This window comes from Podarcis vaucheri (genome assembly GCF_965113315.1).
Source record: "Podarcis vaucheri genome assembly, chromosome: 1".
Lineage (NCBI taxonomy): Eukaryota > Metazoa > Chordata > Lepidosauria > Squamata > Lacertidae > Podarcis > Podarcis vaucheri.
The window spans coordinates 128,976,889-128,993,022 of NC_138759.1; positions in this window are offsets into that span (position 1 = coordinate 128,976,889).

Genomic DNA, 16,134 nt, shown 5'->3' on the forward strand with positions numbered 1-16,134 from the left:
GAGCGCTGGGTGGTCTGAAGCAGAGCCCCCCGTGCTTTGGGAAGATATCCTTTTCTCCTCTAAAAACTACGGTAGGTGCGTTTTTAAAAGCTCGGGCTTCCCCCGCGGCTGGGGGGGAAATAATAATAAAAAAAATATTTTCCCCCCCCAAAAAAATTAGGTGCGTCCTATGGGCCGGTGCGTCCTATAGGGCGAAAAATACAGTATATCTTGCCCTCCCCGGCCAGAGCCGTGCTCAGGGCAGCTAACATCAATAAAATTTCAGTAAAATCATAATAAGAAAAAAACACACAATTTAAAATACAGGTTAAAATGAAATTTAAAATGCAGCCTCATTTTAAAAGTCAAAACCATAAGGGGAGGGAAACATAAGGGTCAGACTGAGTCCAAACCAAAGGCCAGGCGTAGCAGCTCTGTCTTGCAATCCCTGTGTCTAGTCCCGCAGGGCCCTAGTTTCTTGTGACAGAGCGTTCCACCAAGTTGGGGCCAGTACTGAAAGCGCCCTGGCCCTAGTTGAGACCAACCTAACCACCTTGTGACTTGGGACCTCCAGTAAGTTGTCATTTGTGGATCTTAAGGTCCTCCGTGGGGCGTACCAGGAGAGGCAGTCCCGTAGGTATGTGCGTCCTAGGCCGCGTAGAGCTTTAAAGGTAAAACCAGCACCTTAAACCTGTCCCTGTACTCCACCAGGAGCCAGTGCAGTTGGTAAAGCACTGGATGAATGTGATCCCGCGGCAAGGACCCCGTAAAGAGCCAAATTGGCTGGGTTCTCACAAGTCACCATAATGTAACCGCCCCGTGTGATCACAGTGCAATAGAGTCATAGAGTCGGAAGGGATATGTAATATCATCTCTTCTTCCCATCTGCCGATGCAGGAAATTGACTGCCACAGCCTCCCTGAGAGGCTGTTCCAGTTTGTCAATATCCTTCGTAAATTGTGATGCACAAACTGGACGCTACACTCCAGGTGAGGTCTGCTTACGTAGGACAGAGTGGCACCATTGCTTCCTGTGATCTGGATTCTATACTTCTGTTGAGGTAGCCCAGAATTGTATTTTAAGGGACGCGGGTGGCACTATGGGTTAAACCACAGAGCCTAGGACTTGTTGTTCAGAAGGTCAGCAGTTCGGATCCCTGCGACGGGGTGAGCTCCCGTTGCTCGGTCCCTGCTCCTGCCAACCTAGCAGCTCGAAAGCACTTCAGAGTGCAAGTAGATAAATAGGTACCACTCTGGTGGGAAGGTAAACAGCATTTCCATGCGCTGCTCTGGCTCGCCAGAAGTGGCTTAGTCATGCTGGCCACATGACCCGGAAGCTGTACGCTGGCTCCCTCGGCCAATAAAGCGAGATGAGCACCGCAACCCCAAAGTCAGTCACGACTGGACCTAATGGTCAGGGGTCCCTTTACTAGAGTTGTATTAGCTGTTGCATTCTGATAACTGAAAGCCCTGACCTAGAACCCGCCTCACTCTGAATCTACAGCCAATGATGTTCACTTGTTTTAAACCATCTTGTCTGCAGCCATGAGATTTAGAACCATATATTTTTTCTTTGGTAATAAAAACTGAAGCAGCTCAGAGGCTTCCTGGCCTTTGTGTGGTCACTGAAGGAGGCACCCAGGGCCACCTGCTAGCTTGAAACCTGGAGAGTATCAAAGGGAGGTGCCAGTTGTATGAACCAGTGCTCCCTCCAATGTTGGGGAGATAACCATAGAATGTTTGTGATAATTATAGTGGCTCCCTACCCCGTCGGCTACACTAAGGTGCTGTCCATACAGGTCAAACAGTGGTAATCAATGTGCTGACCTCAACATGTTGTTGGACATCTATATCCTATCAGCCCCAGCCATCATGGCCAATGGTCAAGGGTATACGAGGTATAGTCCATCTGGAAGGTACCACATGAACCTCTTAATGGTCCCAGCTTAATTTCAAGCTCGCCAACAGAATTGCAGGTTCCCAAGGAAAACCACAAAAGGGACCAGAAGTATGTGAGCCCAACACCAAACAAAGTCTCTTGAGAAGAACATATGCTTGAATGTATGGAATATGAGCCATTTTTTTTCTCTCTCTCTCTCAAAAGGAAATGTTATTCTCTGGGACATTTAGAAATTAAGTTTCATTCTGAGTCACAACAAAAAGTCCAAGTGAAATTCACAACCCTTCTGAAAGTTTCAAGTGAGAAACATCAACATGAAAACTGTTGGCATTTTAAAAGGAAGTGGAAACTCCTACGTCCCGACGCTGCTCCTGCTATCGGGACGCTGGGTTGGCTGTTGCTTTTTTGACGCCATGACAAATCAAACTGTAATGACAGTTTAAGTTTAAATTAAGCTCTGCGGTTTTATTTCTGAAGCGATTGGAAGTGAATGTTTCTGGTTCAGGACTTCTCACTAGCATGTCAGTGATTTCAAGCTGCTTCCAATTAAATTGTATTTTAAGAAAACCAAGACCAGGGAGAACATTCAGTGGTCCCAGTTAACTCACTTGTTAGTGGGCACCTGTCTGTGCCTTCGTGGGGAGATTGCCTGTCAGAAGTGATGCTGCTCTCCTGGCTTGCCACTGGGCCACTCCAGGCTAGTGTATTCAGCAATGTGTTCCTGACACAATCATAGTGCATTCATATTTCTAATCTTAAGGAAGTCACTAGGTATCAGGGCTGGTTCAGATGCAGGTCAGCACCCAAGACACAAAGATGAACAGAAAAGTTAACTCTTTGTTCAGGAAAACAGCATACAATGCTTGCAGACTGGCCCCTAAAATACAGTTGCCAGGACTGAAAATCTCCACCCCTCTGAGCCTCCTTCTCTTCAACCGGACATTTCCCAAGCAGCCTTAAACTACACCAGGGGGCGGATCTGTGCTCTTTGTTCTGCAACATACCGTATTTTTTCGCTCCATAAGACGCACCTGACCATAAGACGCACCTAGTTTTTAGAGGAGGAAAATAAGAAAAAAAATATTCTGAACGAAACAGTGGGTGTCTGATTTTTGTGATTCATGCTGTGGCCACAGACATGTGATCTGATGGTGAATTTGGGGTGACCCCATGTCTGTTTGTCTCTACAGACCCCCATTGTCTTGGAGACAGGGGAGAGGGGAGCTTAGTACAGTAGGACCAGCAAGTTCCTGAGACGTTTCTGCAGCCTCTGTCCCCTCCTCTTCTGCTTCATCTACTGAGTCTGAACTGCTTTCTGCACCTAGCTTTCCTTGCTCACTAAAGCTTGTTGTGTCCAACCATTCCTCCTCCCCCGACCTGTCCTCAATGTCCCACCACCACTCCCCGGGCTCTGAGCCTTCTTCTTCTGAGGCTTCCCTAAGGAGTTCCCCAGTTGGTGCCTCCCACCATTCCTCATCATAGAGCCAATCCCGGATACCAGGATGAGAAGTGGGGGAGAGAAAGACCCCTTTTCTGACTGGCAGGTCCAGCTTGTCATCCAAGGGAATACTTTTTGCTTGGAAATTATAGCATGGAGTTCATGTTATTTGGACTACACTGCCCACTCCGCAACACCCGTTCAGTTCAAATTGGCAGTGGTCATCACAGCACTTAGCTAATGGGCTCTTTGGCACATAGTTGCTGGGAATGGCAAGTAGGGAGTGGGCTATTGCACTCTTGGTCTGGTTGTGGGCTTCTCCAAAGGCATCTGGTTGGCCCGTGTGAGAACAGGTTGAAGGAGTAGATGGGTCTTTGGTCTGATCCAGCTGGAGTTTTCTTTATGCTTCTCCCTATCAGTGGGGGATATACATATGGCACTGCACTGAAACTCCAGGTTGTAGGATCCAGATTTCCCCAATTATGCTAGGAATGAATCCACCGCATTTGGCAACACACACACACACACCTATCCTTTTGTTGTTGTTTAGTCGTTTAGTCGTGTCCGACTCTTCATGACTCCATGGACCAGAGCACGTCTGGCACTCCTGTCTTCCACTGCCTCCCGCAGTTTGGTCAAACTCATGCTGGTAGCTTCGAGAACACTGTCCAACCATCTCATCCTCTGTCGTCCCCTTCTCCTTGTGCCCTCCATCTTTCCCAACATCAGGGTCTTTTCCAGGGAGTCTTCTCTTCTCATGAGGTGGCCAAAGTATTGGAGCCTCAGCTTCAGGATCTGTCCTTCCAGTGAGCACTCAGGGCTGATTTCCTTAAGAATGGATGCGTTTGATCTTCTTGCAGTCCATGGGACTCTCAAAAGTCTCCTCCAGGACCTCAGCAAATTCCAATCCAGCTACGCTGCGTAGGAATTGCTTGGGTATCTTTAGCCCTTTGCTGAGTGTGTGATGGTGATAGGAGCTGTCCATGGGACTCTCAAGAGTCTCCTCCGGCACCATAATTCAAAAGCATCAATTCTTCGGTGATCAGCCTTCTTGATGGTCCAGCTCTCACTTCCATACATCACTACTGGGAAAACCATAGCTTTAACTATACGGACCTTTGTTGGCAAGGTGATGCCTCTGCTTTTTAAGATGCTGTCTAGGTTTGTCATTGCTTTTCTCCCAAGAAGCAGGCGTCTTTTAATTTTGTGACTGCTGTCACCATCTGCAGTGATCATGGAGCCCAAGAAAGTAAAATCTCTCACTGCCTCCATTTCTTCCCCTTCTATTTGCCAGGAGGTGATGGGACCAGTGGCCACGATCTTTGTTTTTTGGTTGTTGTTTTTTGAAGATTTTTTTCTTTTACCACCCGTTTTATATTTCCACCAGCTATAATTTCCAAGCGAAAAGTATTCCCTTGGATGACAAGCTAGACCTGCCAGTCAGAAAAGGGGTCTTTCTCTCCCCCACTTCTCATCCTGGATTGGCTCTATGATGAGGAATGGTGGGAGGCACCAACTGGGAAACTCTGTAGGGAAGCCTCAGACGAGGAAGGCTCAGAGCCTGGTGTTATGTACTCACCCTGGACCAGCAGGGGGATACTGTAGATAGTTTTCACTCAGGTCCACATATGCAAATAAGGGATTGAAAGTGACGTTCAGTGATTGGATAGTTACAGAAAGTGGTTACTGTTGCGTTGTAGTGGAGCTCTATATAAGCAGGCTGGCTGAACCCTTCAGTTCAGTTCTGTTCTGGCCTGTGAATAAACAAGAGCTGTTTGACAACTTAACACCCGGTGGGACATTGAGGACAGGTCAGGGGGGAGGAATGGTTGGACACAACCCCCACTCACACTGGCCAACCAGATGCCTTTGGAGAAGCCCACAACCAGGGCTTAGCAATAGCCCACTCCCTACCTGCCATTCCCAGCAACCACGTGCCAGAGAGCCCATTAGCTAAGTGCTGTGATGACCACTGCCAATTCGAACTGAAAGGGTGCTGCGGAGTGGGCAGCGTAGTCCAAATAGCATGATCTCTGCTTGCTACTTTGTTCCTTCCCCTGCCCCACTTCTGTTTGTCTCTACAATCCCTAGCGGGAATGGATTTGGCCAGCTGGGATCAAGATACAGTCTACGAGTTTGGAATTTACAACAAAACACAGTCTTGTGAACCTAATGCTAGCAGTAAACAAACCTTTATATCCCAGAGCGAACTCAAGGGCTTGTTGGAGGCAACAACCAAAAAATGAGTTTGGTTGTTGTTGTTCTTTAGAAAACCCAGTCAATAAACCATCATCAGAATCATAAGGGCCAAATATAAAATTCTCAGCACCAGAGAATTGCATTAGTGGCAATCCAGTTCTTTACCCTTCTCAGTCTCCTGGGCAATCCATTAATTCTCTCCCCCCCCTCCCCCCCAATTCCCATTTTCTGTTTGCATTGCAACCGTCTGCCTCTCTTGACACATTTGCAGAATACCTGTCATACAGCTTGTCTCTTCACCTCTTGCATATTGCTGCATTCACACCTCGAGGAATTATAATGGTATCAGTAAACAAATCTGTTCTGTCTTTAAAAACCAGCAAAATATAAGTATTCTGGCTTGTTGTTTTCATTGTACCATGCTCTGTAAACTGAAACAGGACTTGGGCACTTGCTAGTCTTTCACTGAAAGCCTGAATAACTCCCGTTGAATAACACCGACTCTAGTAATTCATGTGCACTGCCTTCGGAGGGTGTATTAAACAAATTGGACCCAAGTATGATAGTCATTTATTGTATTAGCAATGAAATCAAACAACTTCACACTATTTGTTTATGATATGGTTGCACGCTACTCTATCTCCAAGTCTTGAGAGACTCTAGGAGTTTGGAGTGCTTACCCATGGTTTGGTTTCTTTGAAAAAGTCTGTGGAGACAATATTTGGGATATATTGTTTGATTTACACATATACACAACCTGAACATAGAATGAAGAGGCTCACAGAATTAACGTGCCAACCAATCTTGCTTTAGGTTTCTATGGAAGCCCTGAAGTTCAGATTTGGTTTGAACACAGAGCAAGATATGCTTCTGTGTCTCCAGCTTACAGCATCCAGTTTACAGCTCTCTCACACAACTCTGGATACTGCTCTTCTACCTATCAGCCCATTGAGTGGGCTGGGGAAAGACCTACCCATTTGTTTCTATGGCAACGGAGCTTACTCTTTTAAGATGCAGATGTTGGGTACTTAGCTGAGCAGCTTATGCCATCAGACTGACAAAAGGATTGGCCTGACCCATTCAGCCAGCTCCTTCCTATATTGGCTCTTCTTCTTTGATGATCACTCATAGCCGAGTAAGATTATCTTCCATAGACACAGTTTTAACAATGAGTCCGTAAGTGACCATGGAGGCCAGTTCTAGACCCACACGTCCTTCCATCGCTTTCCAGGCAGGAGTTGATCACGGTGTGGATTTGTCAAGCATGCCTTCCTCTTAGGACGTTTCTCCCTTGCATCCTGAGTTCGAGTGTCTTCAAAGCCCTTGACACCTTTGTTAAAGGCTATTCTCCAACTGGAGCGCTCGCAGGCGAGTGTTTCCAAGTTGTCAGTGTTTATACTACATTTTTTAGGTTTGCCTTGAGACAGTCTTTAAACCTCTTTTGTTGACCACGAGCATTACGCTTTCCATTTTTAAGTTTAGAATAGAGTAGTTGCTTTGGAAGATAATCATCAGACATCCGCACAACTACCTAGTCAGTTGTCTTTCCACAAGGGCCAACACTGATGCCAAAATCCAGCATCACCTGAGCTCCGCAAGTGCGGCTTTCTCCCAATTGAAGTGCAGAGTGTTTGAGGACCGGGACATTCGCAGGGAAACCAAAATGCTTGTTTACAAAGCTATTGTACTACCAACCTTACTATATGCTTGTGAAACATGGACCACTTATAAATGCCATCTCCAACTCCTTGAAAGGTTCCATCAACGGTGTCTCTGAAAAAATTTACAGATACATTTGGGGCACAGGTTCTGAGTGGACCCAAGATATCTTCCAGATCATGACCCCACCCCCTGCAAACTCATAACACTATTTATTCATGATGGGGGATGAGGGCAAGGAAAACTGTATTTTCTCTATAGTCAGCCACATGCAGATTTGGCAAATATTCAGATCATCACCATGGGGATGCTTGAAGAAGCTGACCTTTCTGAATTCCATCACAGAATCATAGAGTTGTTCAATACAGGAAATCCAGAAGTAGAGTGTCCCCAGAGAGATGGATGCCCAGCCTTTGCTGAAGACCTCCAGCAAGTGAGAGACCATCACCACCCCTCCTAGGTTCCATGGTTGAGCTCCTCTTTCAATATATTTCTCCTAAAAGCATTTATGCTGAAGTTCACCTGAAATCTACTCTCTGGATCAATAAGTTCAATGAGGATCCCTCTCCACCTGTTCAGAAATCCTGTTCGGGATTTGCAGCCTTACTTTTCCATGAGCTTCTTTCACAGTGGAATCCATTTTTAAAATGTGTATTTTGAGAGAAAATACATTTTGAAATGCCTATTTTGTGAGAAAATAGTTCTGATGTGTATGTAATTACTTATTCAGATGTGCATTCAATGTGGTTTTGAGCTGTTATTGCTTTAACTGAAGATTAATATAGAAATTAGACAGGGTGGACTTACGAGAGAACACATGCAAGAGAAACGTGAACTGGAAAAAGACCAACACAGTCTTTGCTCGGTGCTGTAGGTGATTGGATCTGCCTGCCAAGCCACCATTTTGCATCTGTCTTCTCCACTACCACTATTATTTTAGGACGGAGTGAAAACAGCCTCCACATTATTATTTGTGGGAAGGTAAAAAAAAGGTAAAGGGGCACCTGGACAGTTAAGTCCAGTCAAAGGCAGGAAGATGATGGGGGACATTTTTGGAATTCTTCTAATACTGTTTTTCCTCAGAAAAACCTCTCTTCTGAGGAATTTCAGCTCACTAAATGGCAAATGAATTGTCAGAAAAGTTATCTTCTGAGAAATTCCTCATCGGCCACAATTTATTTTGCACTTGGCTTCCGCTGCTGGGCCACAAGGTTTTAGTAGAAACCAAAGGAAATACTGCAAGCTTAAAATCTGACTGTGCCGACATCAGAGAGGGCTCTTGTATGTTTTAATACCTGAGCGGACACTGGGATTCCTGACATGGGCAAACTGCCATAAAATGGGGTGGTAATAATAATAATAATACCCCCCCCATCTGGCTGGGTTTCCCCACCCAGTCATGTTAACTCTCTTTTTTAATTGATATTTTGTTTGAAGAATTTCATTATATATATATTTAAAAAGTGGGGGGGGGGAGGAAAATATGAATGAATTTTTTTTAATTGCTTTATTTCATAAATTTTATACACTACTTCATTATGAAAAAGAACCACCTCAAAATATGAAGTCGATGTGCAATGGATTCAAGATCCAACTGCAATTGGGGAATCTACAAGAGGTGAGAGATGGACACTGACAGTTCTGATGGATTCAGTTTTGATTTCTAACCCAGAACTGAAATGTAACAACACACCGCTCCCACTGGTACTTACCCAAAACTATAGGCAGAGAACCATGAGAGTTGTTATTTGTCGACTTATTTATTAATTTATTTACTGCATGCTATTGCTCAGTTCCAGAGACGTTTACAATTATATCGTTTTGCCAGCTTATTGCAAACATGTTAAGAAACTACAGGAGGCAGGACAAAAGAGGTGAGATTTACCCATTGCTTATCCCCAGTCCAGACTGCCAGATTGCCTTGTCTTTGCTTATTGTTCAATCCTACGTGTTTCTTCCATTTAAATATGTGGATCGATGCTGTAGGGCAATAGTAAGTAAAGGTGTGTTCAGATTTTGCTGTATTCCAACTCCCTTCAGCCCCAGCCAACATGGTCAAAGGGGAGGGGAGAGGGGAGTTTCATTCCAACATTTGGAGGGTGTGGCGTTTGCCTCCTAGGTGGGTCATAAGGGAAGGGTTAAATGTGTGTGAAGATGATTGGCCAGTGAAAACTGATAGGAGGAGTTAGAGTAGAAGAGTTTGGATTTGATATCCCACCTTTCACTCCCCTTAAGGAGTCTCAAAGCGGCTAACATTCTCCTTTCCCTTCCTCCCCCACAACAAACACCCTGTGAGGTGAGTGGGGCTGAGAGACTTCAGAGAAGTGTGACTGGCCCAAGGTCACCCAGCAGCTGCATGTGGAGGAGCGGGGAAACGAACCCGGTTCACCAGATTACGAGTCCACTGCTCTTAACCACTACATCACACTGGCTCTCAGTGAGAGTTGGAGTTGTGTGGAAGTCAGTTGAGAGTTGGGAGTTGGAGAAGGAAGAGGAAGAGGAAGGATAAGTCTGTGGGTTGGTTGAGTTGTGTTGTGAGAAAGTGAGAGGAACTGTTAGGTGGAGTCAGATAGTTAGTTGGGACAATCAGTTTGAAGTTGTTAGGAACATTGGGTCAGTAAAGAAACTAAGATTAAGAAACTGCCAAGAAAAATTAACTGAAACCATAAACTTGCTCATGCTTATAAAAATAAACTTGATTATTTGTTAATGTTAACAACCGGCTGGACTCCGTGTGTACCCATGCGAAACGGGTTGGTGGCAGCGAAGAAAGCAATCACAATGGTGGCACAGGGTCAATAGACTGTCAAATGTCCGGAGACCCTGTGTGATTGCCACAGAGGGCAATAGCATTAGCTACCTTGGTGGTAGCTAAGGGAAGAATTGGACTAAATGACTGTTAAGTATATTTTGTGGAGAATTGGATTCTGTATATCCTGCTCCTTTAAGTCTCGTTTGTTGTAGCATTTGTACAGAGCCCCCGTTCGTCTCATGGACTATTGACCCGTACACCATTAATCCGTTGCCACCAACCAGGTCCTCCCTGGTAAAATCGCTTCAGTCTCAGTCAGCTTCTCAAGTAAATAAAGAAGAGTGTATTTTATTTCAGACACAAACCAACTTTTATGGCATTCCAAACATGGTTACTCTTTACTTTCTTAGTCTTATTTTCCTCTCTCTATCTCTACTACCTCCCCTCACTCAAGAACCCACTGCCCTGACTTTCTGTTTCCAACTGCCTGCCAACTGCTTCTCCAACTGCCTTTCCCAACCAGCCAACCCACTAAAATCAGCCAACTACTCACCAACAACTCAGGCTAAACCCTTTTATACACATGTAGGTTCCGCCTCCAGCTTTCCTATTGGTCTACATTTTTAACCCTTTCTTTTTTCCCTGTACAGACAGGCTCTAAAAGAAAGGGGAAACGCCACAGGTGTCAACCTCTTTTATGGTCTGTCATTTCCCCTTGAAAATGAGGTTTTCTGAAGCCAAAGAAACCATCAGCCATTTGGTGGCCTGAAAGAAGAAGAGTTTGGATTTGATATCCCGCTTTATCACTACCCGAAGGAGTCTCAAAGCGGCTAACAATCTCCTTTCCCTTCCTCCCCCACAACAAACACACTGTGAGGTGAGTGGGGCTGAGAGACTTCAGAGAAGTGTGACTGGCCCAAGGTCACCCAGCAGCTGCATGTGGAGGAGTGGAGACGCGAACCCGGTTCCCCAGATTACGAATCTACCGCTCTTAACCACTACACCACACTGGCTCTCTTTTTAGAGAAGAGTTTGGATTTGATATCCCGCTTTATCACTACCCGAAGGAGTCTCAAAGCAGCTAACATTCACTTTTCCCTTCCTCCCCCACAACAAACACTCTGTGAGGTGAGTGAGGCTGGGAGACTTCAGAGAAGTGTGACTAGCCCAAGGTCACCCAGCAGCTGCAAGTGGGGGAGCAGGGAATCTGTTCACCAGATTACGAGTCTACCGCTCTTAACCACTACACCACACTGGCTCTCTGAAAGAGGAGAGAAGTTTTAGAACAAGACCAGTCATAAAATGTGCCCTCAGAAACACCCGTTTCAGAAATGTATGCAGCCCTCTGATCCTTCTGGAAGTACAGTATTCTCTCTCTTTTTTGCTAAAGCTCCTGTTTACACAGATTTAATCAGTCGTGCCACTGGGGCACAGCAAAACTAGCAATGTGACCTGTAAAGGTTTAGCACCAGATTGCGGTTTACAATCAGACCAACAAGAGTCACTGAAGTGCACAACTCCCACCCCAATTACTAATTAATCAGACCCAAAGAAGTATCCATAAACAGTAAGCATTCAGCTGTGAGTCCCATAAATCCAAAAGGCTTCTCTTTTCATTTTTGTTTAAAGGAGGAAAGGTGACCTAGAAAGATATCGTTGCTACATTTCACCTGTTATATGATCTCTTCTCTACCCGCACACATTCTCTTTCAGGTGGGATCATTCTCACTAACGGGCAATCATTCTCCTGGCAATAGCAAAGCAAATGTTTTGCCCAAATAAGAAGTCTCACGTTGTGGGAAATCACAACAATCGTTTAAAAAGCACGTCGGTTGAAAAGTGCCCATATGCATCTCCCCTGCGGTCCATTTGACCCCCAAAGGACCATTTCCAGGGAGAGCTCAAGACATTTTGACGCCTGAGGCAAACCACAAAATGGCAACCCCACTCCCTGCCAGGGAAGAAGGGGTTAGGATCTAAATCAGGAACAAGGTGTGTGTGGGGGGGGAATAAATATTTACATCAGGATCTGCTGTCCTTATGGATTCTGCTGCCCGAGGCAGTTGCCTCATGTTATCTCATGGGTGGGCCGGCCGGGCCATTTCACAGATGACTCGGAGGCAACTCCAGATTTTTGAACCACATGAAAGGTTACAGAGAGCAGAAGCCAATATCAGCTCACCAGGGACCAAACTAGGTGTGACACCATACCCACAATAAGCAATTGCATGCTTTGTTCTAAAAGGAAATAAATAGCAGACTTGTCCCCTCACTCCAGATTGGATCTGCGGTGTGACACAGGGAAGCGTCCCTTCTGCTTCTTTCTGCCCCTTACTGAAGTCCTGACCCACGTTTCCCCACTTTGCTATGCTATTTGCATTTATGGTAAATCTCCCATATGAGCCAAGCGCACAAGCTGTGTTGCAGAACATTTTAGGTGAGCACTTAAAGTAGCTTGATAACACGTTTCTTTTTTTAAAAAATGTAAACTTGCTCACAAGCTCTGGATTTCTCTTTTAATTCATGGGAAACTTGATTGCCATTTGCCTCGATTTGGTGGTAAAATGTCATTTTTCCTTGGAAGGACCAGGAACAACAACAACAACAACAACAACAAAAAAGCTTGGACATAGAGCTGGAAATCCCAGATGTGTGCCTAGAAACTTGTCACAAAAGGAAGTTTGGATGACCCCTAACTAAAAGTTTGATTCCAGTTCTTGTGATTTCTACAAAATGTCTGACAAAGCAAAGCAAATGGGAGGCAGATATTTAAAAAGTCACAGTATAGATTTTACTATTTCAACTCTGATTGCATACACATGGCATTTAATTCTAATATCAATGGAGACATAGTACTTGTCTTTTCTATGCAGTCTACATACAATCTAGATCAGGGATCAGCAAACTTTTTCAGCCGTGGGCCAGTCCACTGTCCCTCAGACCTTGTGGGGGGGGGGCTGGACTTTTTTTGGGGGGTGGGGGGGAATGAACGAATTCCTATGCCCCACAAATAAGCCAGAGATGCATTTTTTAATAAAAGCACACATTCTACTCATGTAAAAACACCACAGAGGCCCCGCAAATAACCCAGAGATGCATTTGAAATAAAAGGACACATTCTACTCATGTAAAAACACACTGATTCCCGGACCGTTCGCTGGCTGGATTTAGAAGGCAATTGGGCCGGATCCAGCCCCTGGGCCTTAGTAAGCCTACCCATGATCTAGATCATTCATTCATTCGTTTGTTTGTTTGTTTGTTTGTTTATGGTTAATTCTCATGAATGCCTGCCAATCTTTATTGTAGAGTGTGTGGCCTGTCTCTTTAAGAGGCATGCCAAGTACATAATAGGATGTGATTCCTGCAACTAGTGGGAACTAGTTTGAACCTTAGACTTGCCTATGTGGTAAGTCCTAGCTTCTATGCTGAGTGTTGATTTGCCGTTCACCAATAAATGTGACTATTGAAGCTCTCTTGACTCCCGCGGCTTCCTGGTATTTGGCTGTGGTTTCTTCACACAGTGAGTTTCCTTCCCAAACCCACAGGGCAAGCACATAGGGTAAAGTCTTGAGATGGTGGGCCTGTAGAAATAGGCTTCCTAGGTGGCTTGAAGAGACCATGGAGAGGGAGGCAACCAAGATGATCAAGGGTGTGAAAATCAAGCCTTGTGAGGAGCGATAGAAGGAGCTGGGTATGTTTAGCCTGGAAAAGAGGAGACTGAGAGGAGATATGTTTGTTGTTGTTTAGTCGTTTAGTCGTGTCCAACTCTTCATGACCCCATGGACCAGAGCACGCCAGGCACTCCTGTCTTCCCCTGCCTCCCGCATTTTGGTCAAGCTCATGCTGGTAGCTTCGAGAACACTATCCAACCATCTCGTCCTCTGTCGTCCCCTTCTCCTTGTGCCCTCCACCTTTCCCAACATCAGGGTCTTTTCCAGGGAGTCTTCTCTTCTCGTGAGGTGGCCAAAGTATTGGAGCCTCAGCTTCAGGATCTGTCCTTCCAGTGAGCACTCAGGGCTGATTTCCTTAAGAATGGATAGGTTTGATCTTCTTGCAGTCCATGGGACTCTCAAGAGTCTCCTCTGGCACCATTATTCAAAAGCATCAATTCTTTGGTGATCAGCCTTCTTTATGGGGAGATACGATAGCCATTTTCAAATATCTCGAGGGCAGTCACATGGAAGATGGAGCAAGCTTTTTTTCTTCTGCTCTGGAGGGCAGGACTCAAACTAATGGATTTAAGTTACAAGAAAGGAGATCCCAACTAAACATACGGAAAAACTTTCTGACAGAAGAGCTGTTTGACAGCGGAATGGTCTCCTTGGGAGGATGTAGACTCTCCTTCCTTGAAGGTTTCTAAGCAGAGATTGGATGGCCATCTGTCATGGATGCTTTAGCTGAGATTCTTGCATTGCAGGGGGTTGGACTAGATAACTCTTGGGGTCCCTTCCAACTGTACGATTCTGTGATTATGTGAGAGCAACAGGGAGGTCATGGTCTGCGGGACACTTCATCTTTGGCCGTTCTTCAGCCACAGCGGACAAAATCCTACTTACCTTCAGCAGATAGCCACACCATAATTGCAGGAGTACTACTAAATAGGTATTTTGAACCATACGTAAGAGAAGCTCCCTTCCTCGCATGGCACGGAGCCACCCGGCTTTGGCAACAATGTGGGATGTTTATTACGAAAAGCAGAAATACAGAATGTGCACTTATTGTAAAGGTCATTTGGAAGCTAAACTCCGAGCTGTTTTAGTCAGTTTTCAACCTGTTGCAAAAGCAAACACAGCCAGCCAGTGTACGTTGATGGCACTCCATTTCCTTCTGTGGAGCGCCATGTGATTATTGTGCCAAAGTAAATTTTAATCAAGGCTCTCAGCATGTCTTAATGTGACATATTGCATCAGCAGTAGGATATGTCATGTTGGACCAGCGCCTCCCTCCCACACTACGGGTGTAGCTTGTACAGTGAAACTTTAATCAGGAGAGACATCTACCGCTAAGTGTTCTTTTCTGTGCTGTAGGGAAAGACCAACCAAAGATAATCTAATTTAGCATGCAGTCCTGCGCCATAGAACTCAATGGAAAAACTCCTCCTGTTCTAGGAAGAACGTCTCCTGTTATTAGTTCGTTAGCTAGATGAAGTAATAAAAATAAGGCCTCCACTTATCTGAGTCTTTCGCAAGGGCAGTCCAGGCCCGATTGTTTATCAAGGACATTTGGGGATTGCCTTACCATAAATATAATCAGCCCTTTTGCAAAGTCGCCTCGGCCTACACTACGAAGGGCTTAAGGGGAAAACAACATATTACCAAAGACAAAAAGGAAATCATGTCAAAACGGAAATTCCCGTTGCCATGTGACCAAACCCTGAGATTGAACACTTCTAGTCACTAGGAGATTAATCAGGGCAAGAGAAACAAAGGCAATCAATGAATGTCTCTCAAGAGGGTACAATCACTATCCAAATATTTCTCTACGGGTTCATAAAACGATGAGAATTCTTCTTCTTCTTTTTAATCCTTTGTTAACTTCTTATTTTTATGCATCTTGGCCACAATCCAGCACAGTTACACAGGCTGAAAGTTCTATTCATTTGACTCAGCCACAATGAACGTGTGTAGCTGGGTGATGAAGTCTGGCTGTAATCTAGAGTCCAATGCAAGGATAAGGCTTACCAGGATTGGCAATGGTTTGTGGAGCTCTGTGTCAGTCATGGGGAGTCTGTGTTGCTGGACTCCAGCTCCCATCATCCCTCACTATTAGTTCCTGCTTCAAGGAGCTGGTGGGAATTGGAGTTCCACAATACTTGGATGGCCATAGCCTCCCCATCCATAGCTGTCAACTTACAGATTTGAAAATAAGAGACCAGCAGCCTCAAAAATAAGGGATCAGCAGCCAAAATAAGGGGTTTTAGCCAACCAGCTCCTTCTCCTTTCCTTTCCCCCATAACAGTCAATCGAAGGAACCTCCAAAAGAAATCCAAAAGCCCCCCCCTCCCACGAGATCGCCACCCGCCATTGCACTCAACCAGCTCCTTTCCTTTTCCCCCACCATGTGCCCCCACTCCAGACAGACCTTTTCCCCGGCAAGAGTGAGTGGGCCGTCAATGAAGTATCCATCCGATTCCGAGCACAAGCATGTTCAACTTCTGAGCCCTTCCGAGCCAAAGGCAGAAAGCCCAGCCAGCAGCCAAACGAAGCCT